This window comes from Catharus ustulatus, chromosome Z, assembly GCF_009819885.2.
Source record: "Catharus ustulatus isolate bCatUst1 chromosome Z, bCatUst1.pri.v2, whole genome shotgun sequence".
In the NCBI taxonomy this organism is placed as follows: Eukaryota; Metazoa; Chordata; class Aves; order Passeriformes; family Turdidae; genus Catharus; species Catharus ustulatus.
In genome coordinates, this window is record NC_046262.2 from 52413985 (window position 1) to 52427169 (window position 13185).

The 13185-nt window shown below is 41.6% G+C and overlaps 1 protein-coding gene across 5 annotated transcripts in view; it reads left to right on the top strand.

Annotated features, from left to right (window-relative positions):
* PRR16 (proline rich 16) overlaps positions 1 to 13185 on the top strand; it is a 420408-nt gene that overhangs the window by 113746 nt on the left and 293477 nt on the right. The window contains exon 3 of one of the 5 annotated variants that reach the window (XM_033084930.2): positions 7865 to 7882. The exons of the other annotated variants lie outside the window; for them this stretch is intronic. The gene's annotated coding sequence lies outside the window, so the exon portion shown is untranslated. Of the gene's footprint in view, positions 1 to 7864; positions 7883 to 13185 lie in introns of those variants that run through there. 5 annotated transcript variants of the gene reach the window in all.

Here is a 13185-nt window from a genome sequence, read left to right on the forward strand (position 1 = left end):
CCAAGACACTTTGTCAGGGTTTAGGGTTTGTTTCTTTGTAGTACTGTATTTCTATCTTAATTTTCCTAGTAAAGAACTGTTATTCCTAATTCCCATATCTTTGCCTGAGAGCCTCTTAATTTCAAAATTATAATAATTTGGAGGGAGGGGGTTTACAGTCTCCATTTCAAAGGGAGACTCCTGCCTTTCTCAGCAGACACCTGTCCTCCAAACCAGGACACGTGCTGAGTCCCGCTGTCCCGTGTGAGCTATGCCTCCACCATCCCCCCATCCCTCCACCGAGCCCTGTGGCCCCATGTGGTTTGGCTTGCAGCTTGCACTTCCGGGTTGGCAAATTTCCAAACTTTGTCCATATATAAGGTACTCTGGAGTATAAGGGGCACTTCTGGGTTTGGACTAAAATTTTAGTCGAAAGGGTGCACCTTATAGTTGTGAAATTACTGTACATTTTCTAGTACTAACATGTTTTTTACATGCATTGCTTATTTTCATTCCCTTTTTTTTTTTTTTTTGATACTCAGCTCCAGCAGTAAGAAGACATGGTGGTATTCAGTCATTTCTTTTAAGGCTACGGGAATAAGGTTGTAAATAAATTGACTCATTGGTTTCTAGGAAGAGGACTGCCGGTGTAACAGGTTTCACTGTTGATCTTGTCTGAATTCACTGCTGAGGCAGGAAAACTATTAGAAGAGTATTTGTATATACTAGTATATTTTTAACAATTTTCTTTTCCTGTCACTCATTAACCATGCACGCAGGACATTAATTATCTGTGTCTCAGACATACAATGAATCTTTTAAATTGTGTTTAAATGAATATTTCATGAGCTTTCAGCACCTGTGCTTGTGTTATGTTTTCAAGGAAAATTTGATCTATGAGTGGAAGCTTTAAATGTCAGAAATATGAAACAGGGAGCTTTATCATAGTGCCATAAGATTCTAGGAAGAAAGGTATGTAGTATAAATTATTAAAGCTATGGTATTAGCTTTCTTTTTAACAGGAAATTGTCTGTTTGATAAGAAAAACCAGTATCACTCTTCTTCATCTATATTAGTTGGAAGAACTATGAACTGTACCTCAGTTCTTCATGAGGAAAAAGCTGAGGTACTCAGCAGCTGTTTTGCCTCTGTCTTCACTGGCAGCCCCTCTTCCCACAAGTCTAGACTGGATGGACAGCAGGATGGGGACTGGGAGAACGAAGTCCCTCCCACTCTGAGTGAAGAACAGGTTCATGACTACCTGAGGAATCTAAATATATATAAATGTGACCCAATGAGAGGCATTCCACAGTCCTGAGGGAATTGTCTGATGGAGTTCCCAAGCCACTCTCGACAATATTAAAAAATTCATAGCAGCCAGGTGAAGTCCCGGGTTACAGGAAGAATGGTTGCTGTACGCATCAGTAGTGAGGGTGTAAAGGAGGATCTTTCAAACTACCAACCTGTCAGTCTCACCTCCATGCCTGGGAAGATCAGGGAAAGATCTTCCTAGAAGCTCTGCTAAGGCACATGGAGGACAGGGAGGAGATTTGAAGCAGTCAGTACAGCTGCACCAAGGGTGAGTCCTGCCTGAGCAGCCTGGTGGCCTTCTGTGATGCAGTGGCTACATCAGTGCATAAGGGAAGGGCTACAGATGTCATTTATCTGGACTTCCATAAGGCCTTTGACATGTCCCACATGACATCCTTCTGTCTAAACCCCCACAACATCCTTCTATCTAAACTGGAGAGATTCTGCAGATCAACTGTCAGATGCACAAGGATTTGTTGGATGGTCTCATCCAGAGGGTAGTGGTCAATGGCTCAAAGTCCCAGTGGACATCAGCGGCAAGTGGTGCCTCCAGGGGTCTGCACAGGGACCAGTGTTATTTAATATCTTCATTAGTGACATAGACAAAGGGACAGAGTACACTCCCAGCAGATTTGCAGATCACACCGAGCTGAGTGGTGCAGTGACACTCCTGGAGACAGGATGCCATCCAGAGGGACCTGGATAATCTCCAGAAGTGTGTCTGTGGGACCTTAATGAGATTCAAACAAGGCCAAGTGTAAGGTGCTGCACCTGTGCTGGGACAGCCCCTGTTACCAGTCCAGGCTGGGGGGTGAAGGCATTGAGAGCAGCTGTTCTGGGAAGGACTTGGGGATGCTGGTGGGTGAGAGGCAGAACATGACCCAGCCGTGGGCACTCACAGCCCAGAGAGCCAAACATGTCCTGGGCTGCATCCAAAGCAGCGTGGGCAGCAGGGGAGGGAGGGGATTCTGCCCCTCTGCTCTGCTCTGCTCTGCTCTGCTCTGCTCTGCTCTACTCTGCTCTGCACTGCACTGGTGAGACCCCACCTGGAAGGGGTCTGCCACATCCAGCTCTGGGGTCCCTAACAGGATTTCACCTGTGGGAGCAAGTCCATAACACGGCCAACAAGGTGATTAGTAGGATGGAGCACCACTCCTAAGAGAAAAGACTGAGAGAATTGGGATTGTCAAGTTTGGAGAAGAGCAGGCTTATAGGTGACCTAATTCCAGCCTTATAATACCTGAAGGGAGCCTATAAGAAACCTGGAGACAGACTTATTACAAGAAAAAAGGGAATGGCTTCAGACTTAAGGTCAGTAGGTTTAAATTAGATATTAGGAAGAAATTCTTTACTGTGAGGTTGGTGAGGCACTGGGACAGGTTTCCCAGAGACCTTGTGGATGCCCCATTTTCAGAAGTGTTCGAGACCAAGTTGGATGGAGGTCTGAGCAACCCCTGGTCTATTGTGATGTGTCCCTGTCCATGGCAGAGGAGTTAGAAGTAGATGATCTTTGAGGTCCCTTACAACACAAACCATTCTGGGGTTCTATGATTTGTATTTTCTCCAATTTACCCTGTGAGTCTTTGCTGTGTGGTGGAAGATGGTCTTTCAGTTTTGTTGATAAGACCACGCATAACCTACATGTCCTGAATTTTCATTTTGTAGAAACTGGTGCATGGAAATAGAAGACAAATTAAGGACACTGCTGTGCTCTTTGCTTTTGCCAGGGAGGGACTTGTAATTTTTGGTACAGTCTTGGACTAGGAAATTTGCAGATTTCCTGGGGTCCCAAATTTAGATAGGCTGGGTAACTGTATATGTTCAGCTTACTCAGCAAAGGTGGGGAGGGGGCTGTGGGGGTGACATCTGTGACAAGATGCCAGAAGTTTTGTCCCCATGTCAGACAAAGCCATTTTCTCAAAGATGGATCTGCTACTCATCAAAGCTGAGCTGGCAATACTGTTGGTGCCCATCTGTGATAACATATTGTCCTTATTTCCCATTATTCCACTCTTGCCTTTGACTGGCAATAGATCAAATTTTTCAAGTCAAGTCTGTTTTGCCTGTGATGAAGGATCTCCCTGTCCTTATCTCTATATGCCATTAGCATTTTGTCATATTTTGTCCCCCCATCCAGTTGAGGATCAGAGCAATAGAGTGACTTGGTGGCCAGCTGAGGTCAACCCAGCAAGTGACTCATGTTTACTTGCCTGGCACTACCTTGGTGGATCTGATCTGTTGTCCAAGCCTGGGCCAGGTGAAAGCCACAGCAGCTGGAGTACAATGCATGTTCAGCATTTCTTCCCATACAGATTTGCTTAGGTACTTGTGTGATGGCAAAAAGGGTACTCTCCATTAACATGAGCCTGATGCCATCTTTATGCCTTGGTGCAGCATGGGAATTTCAATTTCACGTTAATTTTATTCTGTGTTAAAAAAACAATTCCGATTTATTTTATATTGTAAGGACAAAATAGAAGGATCACAGCACAGGAACTAATTTTCCAGAAAACTTGCAGTATTTGTATTGTTTGTTTATGAAATTATATACTGTAAAATCTTTTATCTGTGGTAGAACCAGAGCTGCCTCTTCCTTTTCTAAATAAGGGATCTGAGGTCAGTTATAGCTAACTTTGGAGGAACCTTACAAATTTCACTGAATATAAGGAAGCAGAACACATGATTTTTGGTTGCTGTTGAATGTGCTTGCTATGGGATGGAGCAGATACTGCAGTAAAAATTTCATTTAAAAACAGTGTTATATTGTTAATGTAACTAACCACTGTAGACCAAATCTTCTTCAGCTTTTTTTGTTGTTGTTGTTTTTGGTTTTTTTGGTTTTTTTGTTAAGACTGGTGACAAATTACAGCACGAACCCAGAAGAATTAATTCCTGGGTAAATTGAATCCACCTAAAGGCAGGCAGGCAGTACTGAAGGGTAAAGAGATGATGAAGAGTGCAAGGCAAGGATGATTAGAAGGCATTTTCCCTGATTTATTTCTGAAGGAGAGACTGAAAGGGAGAGAAATGCATCTTGTGGGTAAACAGAACATGTGCCACAGGGACATGGAATTTAGAGGTTCATTTTACTCCCTAGTTTATTGGTATGGGTCCAGTTTATTGTGGTAACTTGTTTATGACTTACCATCTGTTTCTTGTGATGCACAACAGTGAAAAGTTTGTTTGGCCTCTTTCCTTTGGAGAAGTCATTTCTCATTAGTTATTAATGCTTTTCCAAACCCAAGAGCTTAAAGTTATTTGAGTTATTAAAACTCAGAAATTTTACATACTCATTTTTCATCTTTTGCTTACTGTTAGAGAGCTTTTTGGCTGCCCAAACTACACAGGTGCCACATTCATTTTGCATTAGATGCTTTTTCAGCACAGTCAGTAGCAAGTATGTTGGCTTAGTGTTAAAATTTTAAAACTATTTTATTTCCCTCAGTTATTATGGCATGCCCATATTAACATGGAAGCAAATATTTAAGTGTTGAGTGTTGCTAACAGAACAGTGGAAAAACTAGAAAAAAAAAAAGGTTCCTCTGGTCAAGCTTTCAAAATATGAAACTGTGTTCTGGGCACATAATTTTAGAATGATGCTTTAATAATTTATTTTAAGAAACCAAAACTCCAACTTGAATGGAGAAGGTTGCTACTGTTTTAAACATGAAAAATTTAAAAACATTTGTAAGCATTTCTCTGTGTGTGCATCTGTACATAAGAGTATTGTAGCAAACAACTACAGGCTTATGCTGTTATTTCTTGCCCTTTTTATGACATAAAATTTTATTGAGCAGTTTTGATCTGAGTCCCTTTAATACCTGTCAAAGGTTTTTAAGCATCAGATGTTGGAACCTGGGGCATTGTTGAGGGTTACATTTGTTAAGGGGCTGCTGATTGCAGCAGGTACTGCAGAGAGCAATAGGAAATTATTACCTACTCCCCCCTTCCATCAAAGGCCCAAACCTTAATTTACAGCTCAGAAACAGCATTACATGGCCAAATGCCATTGTCAAAGCCATTCCATACCACTGGAGTGTTGAAAGTGGGAGAACTTTGCAGAAGATGAATAAGCAGGATTAAGAGGCAGTGAAAGGAAGGACCACACTGAAGTGGAAAGCAGAGGGTAAAGTAAAGGTGAAGAAAAAAGAATGAAAGAGGAATGCAAGAACAATAAGCTAATCCAGAAAATATTCTGACTTCATCATCATTGTCTGACATGCCACCTTAGATTAGGTTTATCGATAATGTCTAAGTAACCTCTTCACAAAATTTCTTTCCTGAAAGGCACATGACATAGAATGATGGAACATTTAGCATTCATTGGTTTTCTGTTGCATACGCAAAGAATGGGCAGAGGACATTTGCTTTAATTCCGTGTCTTCGTGTGTGTGCTGGTTTTTGTTTGTGTTTTTTTTTTAAATTCACATAATGCCTGGAAGTCCTTGGACTAAACAGGAAGTTTTCTATTGAACTTTTATGACTAACATAACCACAGGAAAGCTAAGAGCATTGCTGGGATTTCAAATAGAAGAAGTGCAGCATGTAGTAGATAATATTTTATAAAATCCTTAGAAGTGGTCCTGGGAGTAAATGGAAATTATAGAAGTACAGATGCATGTTACAGAACATGGAAGTTAAAAGGGAATTGCATTGAAATATCATTTTAACTAGCTTAGACAGAAATTAACCCTCTGAATAGACAAGACCAAAACCATCCCTAAAGCCAGTACCTAGGTTATTGCATCAGGGGTGATTTGGGCCCAATGCACTGATGATAGGATATTGGGCATGAACAAAGATGAATTGGAAACAGATGTCAGAAAGAATTTTTAGAATCATGCATTTATGAAGTAGCTACTGGGCAAGGCAATTGATGAAAAACAAAAATGGACAAGAAGAAGGAAAAGAGAGGAAGAGATTGACATGTCTTACTGCTTCAGCTAAAAACAATCTGTGCAGGTGATGTCTAATGTTCCTAATATTCCTTTTTTTACTACCACGTTAAGATATGAAATGGCAATATTAAAATGTTGAATCTGTCTCTTATTATTTTGCAGCGTATCAGTTATATTATCAAACCATGATAATTGGGCTAGAAGGAACCTTTAAAGATCATCTATTCCAAGCCCGTGCCATGGGCGGGGGTGGGTTCAGTTACGTCTGGTAGCTCAGAGCCCTGTCCAAACTGACACTGAATGTTTCCAGGGATAGGAAATCTATAATCACTCAGAGAAATCGGTTCCATTTTTTCACTACCCTCATAATAAAAAAAGCTTCCTTATATCTAGCCTGAATCTATGCTCCTTTAGTTTAAAACCATTACTCCTTGTCCTATAACTGCAGGCACTGCTGAAAAAGGTCTCCGACAACTTTTGTCTCCCTTCTCTGGACTCGCTCCAGCAGGTAGGTCTGTGTCTTTCCTGTGCTAGGACCTCAGAGCTGGATGCAGGGTTCCAGGTGGGTTCTCACCAGAGCAGTGCAGAGGGGCAGAATCCCCTCCCTCCCCTGCTGCCCACTGTGCTTTGGATGCAGCCCAGGGCACGTTTGGCTCTCTGGGCAGCACCTGCCTAACCTCTCATCCTGCACCCCAAATGCCTCTTCACTCCCCAGCCTCCATTGATACCAGGGCTTGCCCCAGCACAGGTGCTGAACCCCCCTGCACTTGGGAGTGATTGACCAGGGCCCACTTCACAGCACTTGCATATCTCATTCAGCATGTGCCAGGTTATTAAGGTTATGCAAGTAATTTCATAGCTACTTTTCATAACTCCAGATTGAAACATGCTGTTCTCACAGAACTTCAGAGAAGGTAGCTGCTTATGCAGTGCAGTGAGGCAGAGCAAGCCTCCAGTGCTGGGAGACTTTCTGCAGGATTACTTCTAGGGTTCTCGTACAAGGGCTGCAATAAATAATGCATTTAATACTGATACTTACTAACAGAGGTCATCTGATAGCCATCAGATATATTCGAGACCATGTACCCAAGTCAGTGAGAAAATATGAAGTGATTTTTCCCAGTTAATGTTTCTGATTAGACCTAAAACAATGCTTGCTGTATCCAAGTCTCTTGCCATTTAAATAATGCTGTAATAATTTAGCACAAAGATAAGCACTCAAAAAAGTCAGATATCTAGTGTAGAGACAGAAACTTCAGCTTGAGGCATTGATTCAATGATACTTTGCAGTAGTGGTGACCAGTTCCATAGAAACATTATATGGATTCTGAGATTCATGTGTAGTGACAGATCTCTGCACAGTTCCATGGTAGTTTAAATAACTCTTCAATAGAAGAAGCACATTATATGAACTTAACTGGAACTACCTGCCTGCTTTGCTGTATAGACTTACAGTGTTTGAAGGCCCCTTCCAGGACAGGTCTAAGTGCTAAACCATATGTACCAGATAATCAAAAGCATAATTTATCTGAACTGATATTTCTGATTTTCATTAGACAAGGAAAATTGTATTTTTGGTCATTGAAACCTTCAGTGAAACAGGATGCATTACTTGTATTTTCCAAAGCTATGAATGTACTGGGAATAAAAATTCTGCTGTTTTTTTCCCCTTTTAGATAAAATAAAGCCAGAAATGCCAGATGAGTGTGCATCAACTCTGTGCTATCCTGTTCGTGGTGATACTGAAGCAAACAGGTCCCACTCACCTTGGCGAGGTGATCCTCACCTGGTTCTTCTCACCTGTAAAAGTTTTGAAGCCCCCAAAGACTTTGTTAATTTTCTATTGCTATTCTCTCCTTTTATGGTTTAATTGCACAAAATTGAATACTATTAATTTATTTTTTCTATCAATCAATACTTTCAAAAATTCGGAGCGATTTCTACATAAAACTATTTACGATACATTTGGACTATATATATCAAATTTTGCTCAGTATAGGCACGTTCTGTTGCCATTGTTTGGTTCAAGGATAATAAAATTATTATACTGGTTTTCCAGAACTAAAAAATTTTATCCTGGAAATTTATTCTTGGGATACCATTCACTACTGTATTTGTTCCTCCAAAATTACCTCTTGAAAGACAAAAAATATGAAGTATTAGTATTTCCTTTTGTAATTTGGATTTATGATTTCATAGTGCAAATACTCTTAGGTGGTGGCAGCTTCTGTATTTTAGATGTAGTTTAAACCTAATGATAAATGAGCAGCAAATATTACAAGCACAATATTGTTATTTGGTTTGGTGTTTTGCTGTTTGGTTCTAGTGGTGGTGGTGGTGTTATTGTTTTTGTTCCATTTCATTTAATTGGCCGAAGGAGAGTTTTGTTTTACTGGAATTTTTTACGTAGCATTTTGTAGAAGTATTGGACTGAGTCTGATAAATGAATCCATATTTTCACACATTTTTCCAAAAATATTTCATACTTCAGTTAAATGTCTAACAAAGTGGAATTGCAATTGATCCACCACAAATCACATAAAAATGTAATTTAATTTTCCGTATTTTCAACTTGAAATCCATACGCTCATCTGTGAGACAGCAGTATTTCATGTTCACTGTAATGAAAAGGCTGCTGTAAATGTTGCTGAAGGTTTAAAGCCACAAGTAGCTGTCCCTCTCTGTTCTATAACCGCACACTGCTCTTCAGAAAGAGAAGTTGGAGACTCTGTTTCTTTGTGAAAACCCTGTAGCATCTGCAGTAGGTTTCTGTTTGTTACTTTTCTATGCTAAATAGTCTGTTGTTGTGGAGCCTGGTTGGTTGGTTATAGACCCGTAGCCAAATTCAGCACCATTTATACAAATAGTACGTTTGGTCCATTATGACTTTGAAATCATTATTTAATTTTCCCACAATGTAAGTCATCCTTAGCTGTCTTGTACTACAATGAAAAAGTTTCTCTGAGCTCTGGAACATTATGCGGATTTCCTCAAGTTTGGATACCTCCCCTCAGTTAGTCACCTGTAATAGTTTAAAAGGGCATTGCTTTTAAGTACATTTTGATGTCTGTTTCTTCTGAAATTTTAAAGCCTTAACATAAACCCACTATCTCTAGAAAAACAATATGTCCTATTAAATATTAAAATTTATATGAAATACTGTTGTTAAGTAGAATTTCACATTGAGCTGGGCAAGATAATGCAAAATTTTATTTCTGAAGTTAAGGTGAAGACAAATGACAATTTAGGTGTACACTCACAAAAACTAAAAAAGAAATTGCCTCTTTTTAAAAAAAAGGTACAGTAATTTCACGAATACAAGCCGCAGCAATTTGACAAAAATTTTGGTGGAAACCCGGAAGTGCGGCTAATAGTCGGGGGCGGCTAATATGTGAATAATTTTCTGACATTTACAACCCCAGACGTGCCAGCCAGAGTGCCAACCCAAGCACCTGCCAGTAAAAGCCGGCATTTCGCAATTGTTACAGTGTTACCGTGTTGCCCTGGCTCCCTGCAGGCAGTACGGGGGGCGGGGAGAGAGGCGGGAGAGCTCTCTTCTTCCCTCCTCTGCCGCAGCCAGGGGAGGACGGGGGGGGGGGGTGCGCGCCGCCATTGCCGCGGCCCGGGGAGCCGACGGGGACCCTGCGCCGCCATTGCCGCGGCCCGGGGAGCCGACGGGGGGGGGGGCGCCGACGGGAGCCCTGTGCAGCCATTGCTGCGGCCCGGGGAGGGGGGGAAGTGCACGCCGCCATTACCGCGGCCCGGGGAGGGTGGGGAAGTGCGCGCCGCCATTGCCGCGTCTCGGAGAGCCGACGGGAGCCCCGCGCAGCCATTGCTGTGGCGCGGGGAGGCGGGTGGAAGCGCGCGCCGCCATTGCCACGTCTCGGGGAGCCGACGGGAGCCCCGTGCAGCCATTGCCGCGGCTCGGGGAGGAGGCGGGGTGCTTTGTCCGCGCCCGCCGCCGGCGCCACAGGCGCGGGAAAGCTCCGTCCCCACCCGCCGCCGCTGCCGTAGGAGTGGGGGAAGCTCCGTCCCTGCCTGCCACCGCGGGGCAGCGCCGACCCGGGGTGACCGAGTCCAGTGGCAGCGGCGGGTGGCCCCGAGCGGCAGCACCGGGCTGGGCCACCTGGCCCCGTCGGCAGCCCCTAGCGGGCCGAGTCTGCACAGCCTTAGCTCAGCCAGTAAACCCCGCCCTCCCGCGGTTCTGTTACTAATTGCACGCGGGTCCTCGCTGCGAACGACAGAGCGGCTTATATTCGGGTGCGGCTTATTTATGGACAAAAACTGAAATATTTGCCAACACCCAGAGATGCGGCTTATACTCAGTGCGGCTTGTATTCGTGAATTTACTGTAATTTCTTTAAAAAGGTTAATTAGCAGGAGAACAATATGGGGTTTTTACTGTCTTTATTATAGAAATCTTATCTCTGCGCACAGTTATAAAGCCATTGTTTCTTCAGAAGTGTTATTATATTTGGCTAACTTTTGAAAATGGTAGCATTCATATGATAGGGTCTGTCTGGAACAGCTTACGTAATAGTTAGAAAAGGAGGGCCTAATCATGTAGTTGAGGAACAGGGCAATAAGTTTAAAAGTATTAAGTAATAATTAATTATTTATTGAAACTAGCTACATTCAAATGACAGGTATTTCAAGATACTTGAGACAACACATTTGAAATCTGAATAATAAAATTTCTACTGTTTGTCTCTTTAAACAGACTTCCTAGACAGAGCTGGCAGAGCAAATCAGATATTCCACTTTGCAGAAAATTTTTTGAGCCTGGAGCATATTTCCTGAGTTTGAAATGTGTAAGTTTGCAAGCATCTTGAAGATTCACAGAAAGGTGCTTCACTTCTGTGTGCTGCTGCACCCATGGGCCATGATGGAGAGCTGTTCCCAGGGTCTGCCTTTTGGCAGCAGGAGCATGAGGTGCCCTACTGCTCTTTCCTGACAAAATGTGCTGTGGCAAGTCTGTACCAGATTATCCTCCAGAATTAAACCAGATTCTGTCACTTTTCAGGAGCAAACACAGATTTGTAGTGATCAAGTGGACAGGTTTGCACCACAGAAATTTCGAGGATTAATCCCAAGGGTAAATTAATAAAATTCATTCCAGCTGAAGATTCCAGCTCTGAACAGTTATTTATGAATATTTCTTATGCTGATAGCCAGTAAGCACTGAAGGCAGAGGCTCAGCATGCCATAGAAACAGGCAGAGTCCCTGGAAATTCAAATTTCTTTGGGACAAGGCCTAAAGCAGCCTGGCCTAACTCTCAAATCTGCTCTGTTATGGATTGCACTCCACCTATTCCTTCCAGTTTCAGTTTTTCTCTGATCTTTTTATCTCAATGAGCTGATTGGAGGTGACTAAAATGATCTAATAAAAATTGACTTAGAAAGTTGCTGCCTAATGTCTAGTTTCATTGTGAAATTCTCTCCAGAAGATATGTTTGAGATTATTACTATGTATTTTCTAAACCATGTATTAAAACTGGTTTTGCTCAGAGGTTAATGTACTGTGAAAGGTAGGTTTTAATGCATGTGTATGCCATGGGCTATTTCAGACTTAGCAAGCTGTAGAAAGCTGTATTAGAATTCTTTCATGCACGCAGTTGTTCTGGGTGGTTTCATCTTAATTTTCTTGAGTTAGTTGAAAAGTGGCAAAAACATGAAGTGTGTGTTTCTCTGAGTCAGAATTTTCCTCATAAATTTAAAAACTGTGTTTCAGTCTTACTGTGTTAACACTGAGTATTGTCAGAAGTCATGTTTAGCACTATTTTTGTCCTGTTCTAGGGATATCTCCTGTGAGTCTGTCCATTCAGGCTGTTCTCTGAGCACTTTCCACAGTTGATTTATTCTTTCCACCACTACATGTGTTCTTATTTGTGTTGCTTTTTGAACTGAAATGAAGACACTGTTTTGCTGGGTCATTAGTACCATGTGTCACTGTTGTTTATAGTTGGAAGAGAGAATAAAGCCATTTAGGATTTTTATTGGTTTTAGTTAGTGACACTATCAGCTTCTTCCTAGAGTTTTCCCATAGTAATATCTTTGAGCTCAATCATGCCTGTCTTTCCAGTCCTGAGCACAAGACTGTGTCTTTTGTTGCTCCAATATTCATTGATATTGTCAGTGTACTGTCCAAAGATCTGTCTGGCCCACTGAATTAATTTAGGAGTATGTAGAGTTAGTGACTGGATGTGGTGGTCTTTGAGAGACAGGTGCCATGTAGAAAGTAACTTGGTCAAAAAATAATGCTTTTTTCTGGGTTACTTTTTTTGTCTAAGAGATGCATTTCCTTTTTTTGAATTTACTAACAAAAGTTACATAGAGGATAACTTAGTCTTATTACTACAAAAAGTTTAAGCAAGTTGTTAAAAAAGAAAAAAAAGAAGAAGATGATAAAAAAAACAACCCAAACCTGAGTTTTGCCTGTGCCTCAGCTGGAAATTTTTGGAACAGATTAGATTACATTACTATTTGTCACCTCTGAGTCCATTTTTCTCAGTAGCAATTCAACATTTCTCTAAAATGTTTCACACTTAGAATCACTTTGCAAATATTACCATTACATTCCAGCAGCAACTTCAGACATTGTTGTCTTGAATATCACCTGCGATAAAGCAACCCATGATGCAGTTTTTTCTTTTGAGAGATGAAAATTATTGCAATTTCTGAAACAGCAGCAGATCTTGTAGAATAGAATAGTTTTTCATGAAAGTATTCATTTACTTTGCACTTTCATTTGCCTTGCAGAGAGAGAAAATCACAACTGCATAAAATAATCCCATAGCTATCTCATAAAATGTTCAGGCTAGATGAAAGGTTGGGAATGGTGGTGATTAAATTACTATGGACAGCAGCTCAGGCACTTTACATGTAGAGATGAATGCAAATAGGTGGAAATTATGTGGAATCAGAGCACTCAATTGCTTCCCAAGTCTCTTACTGCAGTAACTTGATTGACATTTAACTTAATCTAGATTGCTTCCCT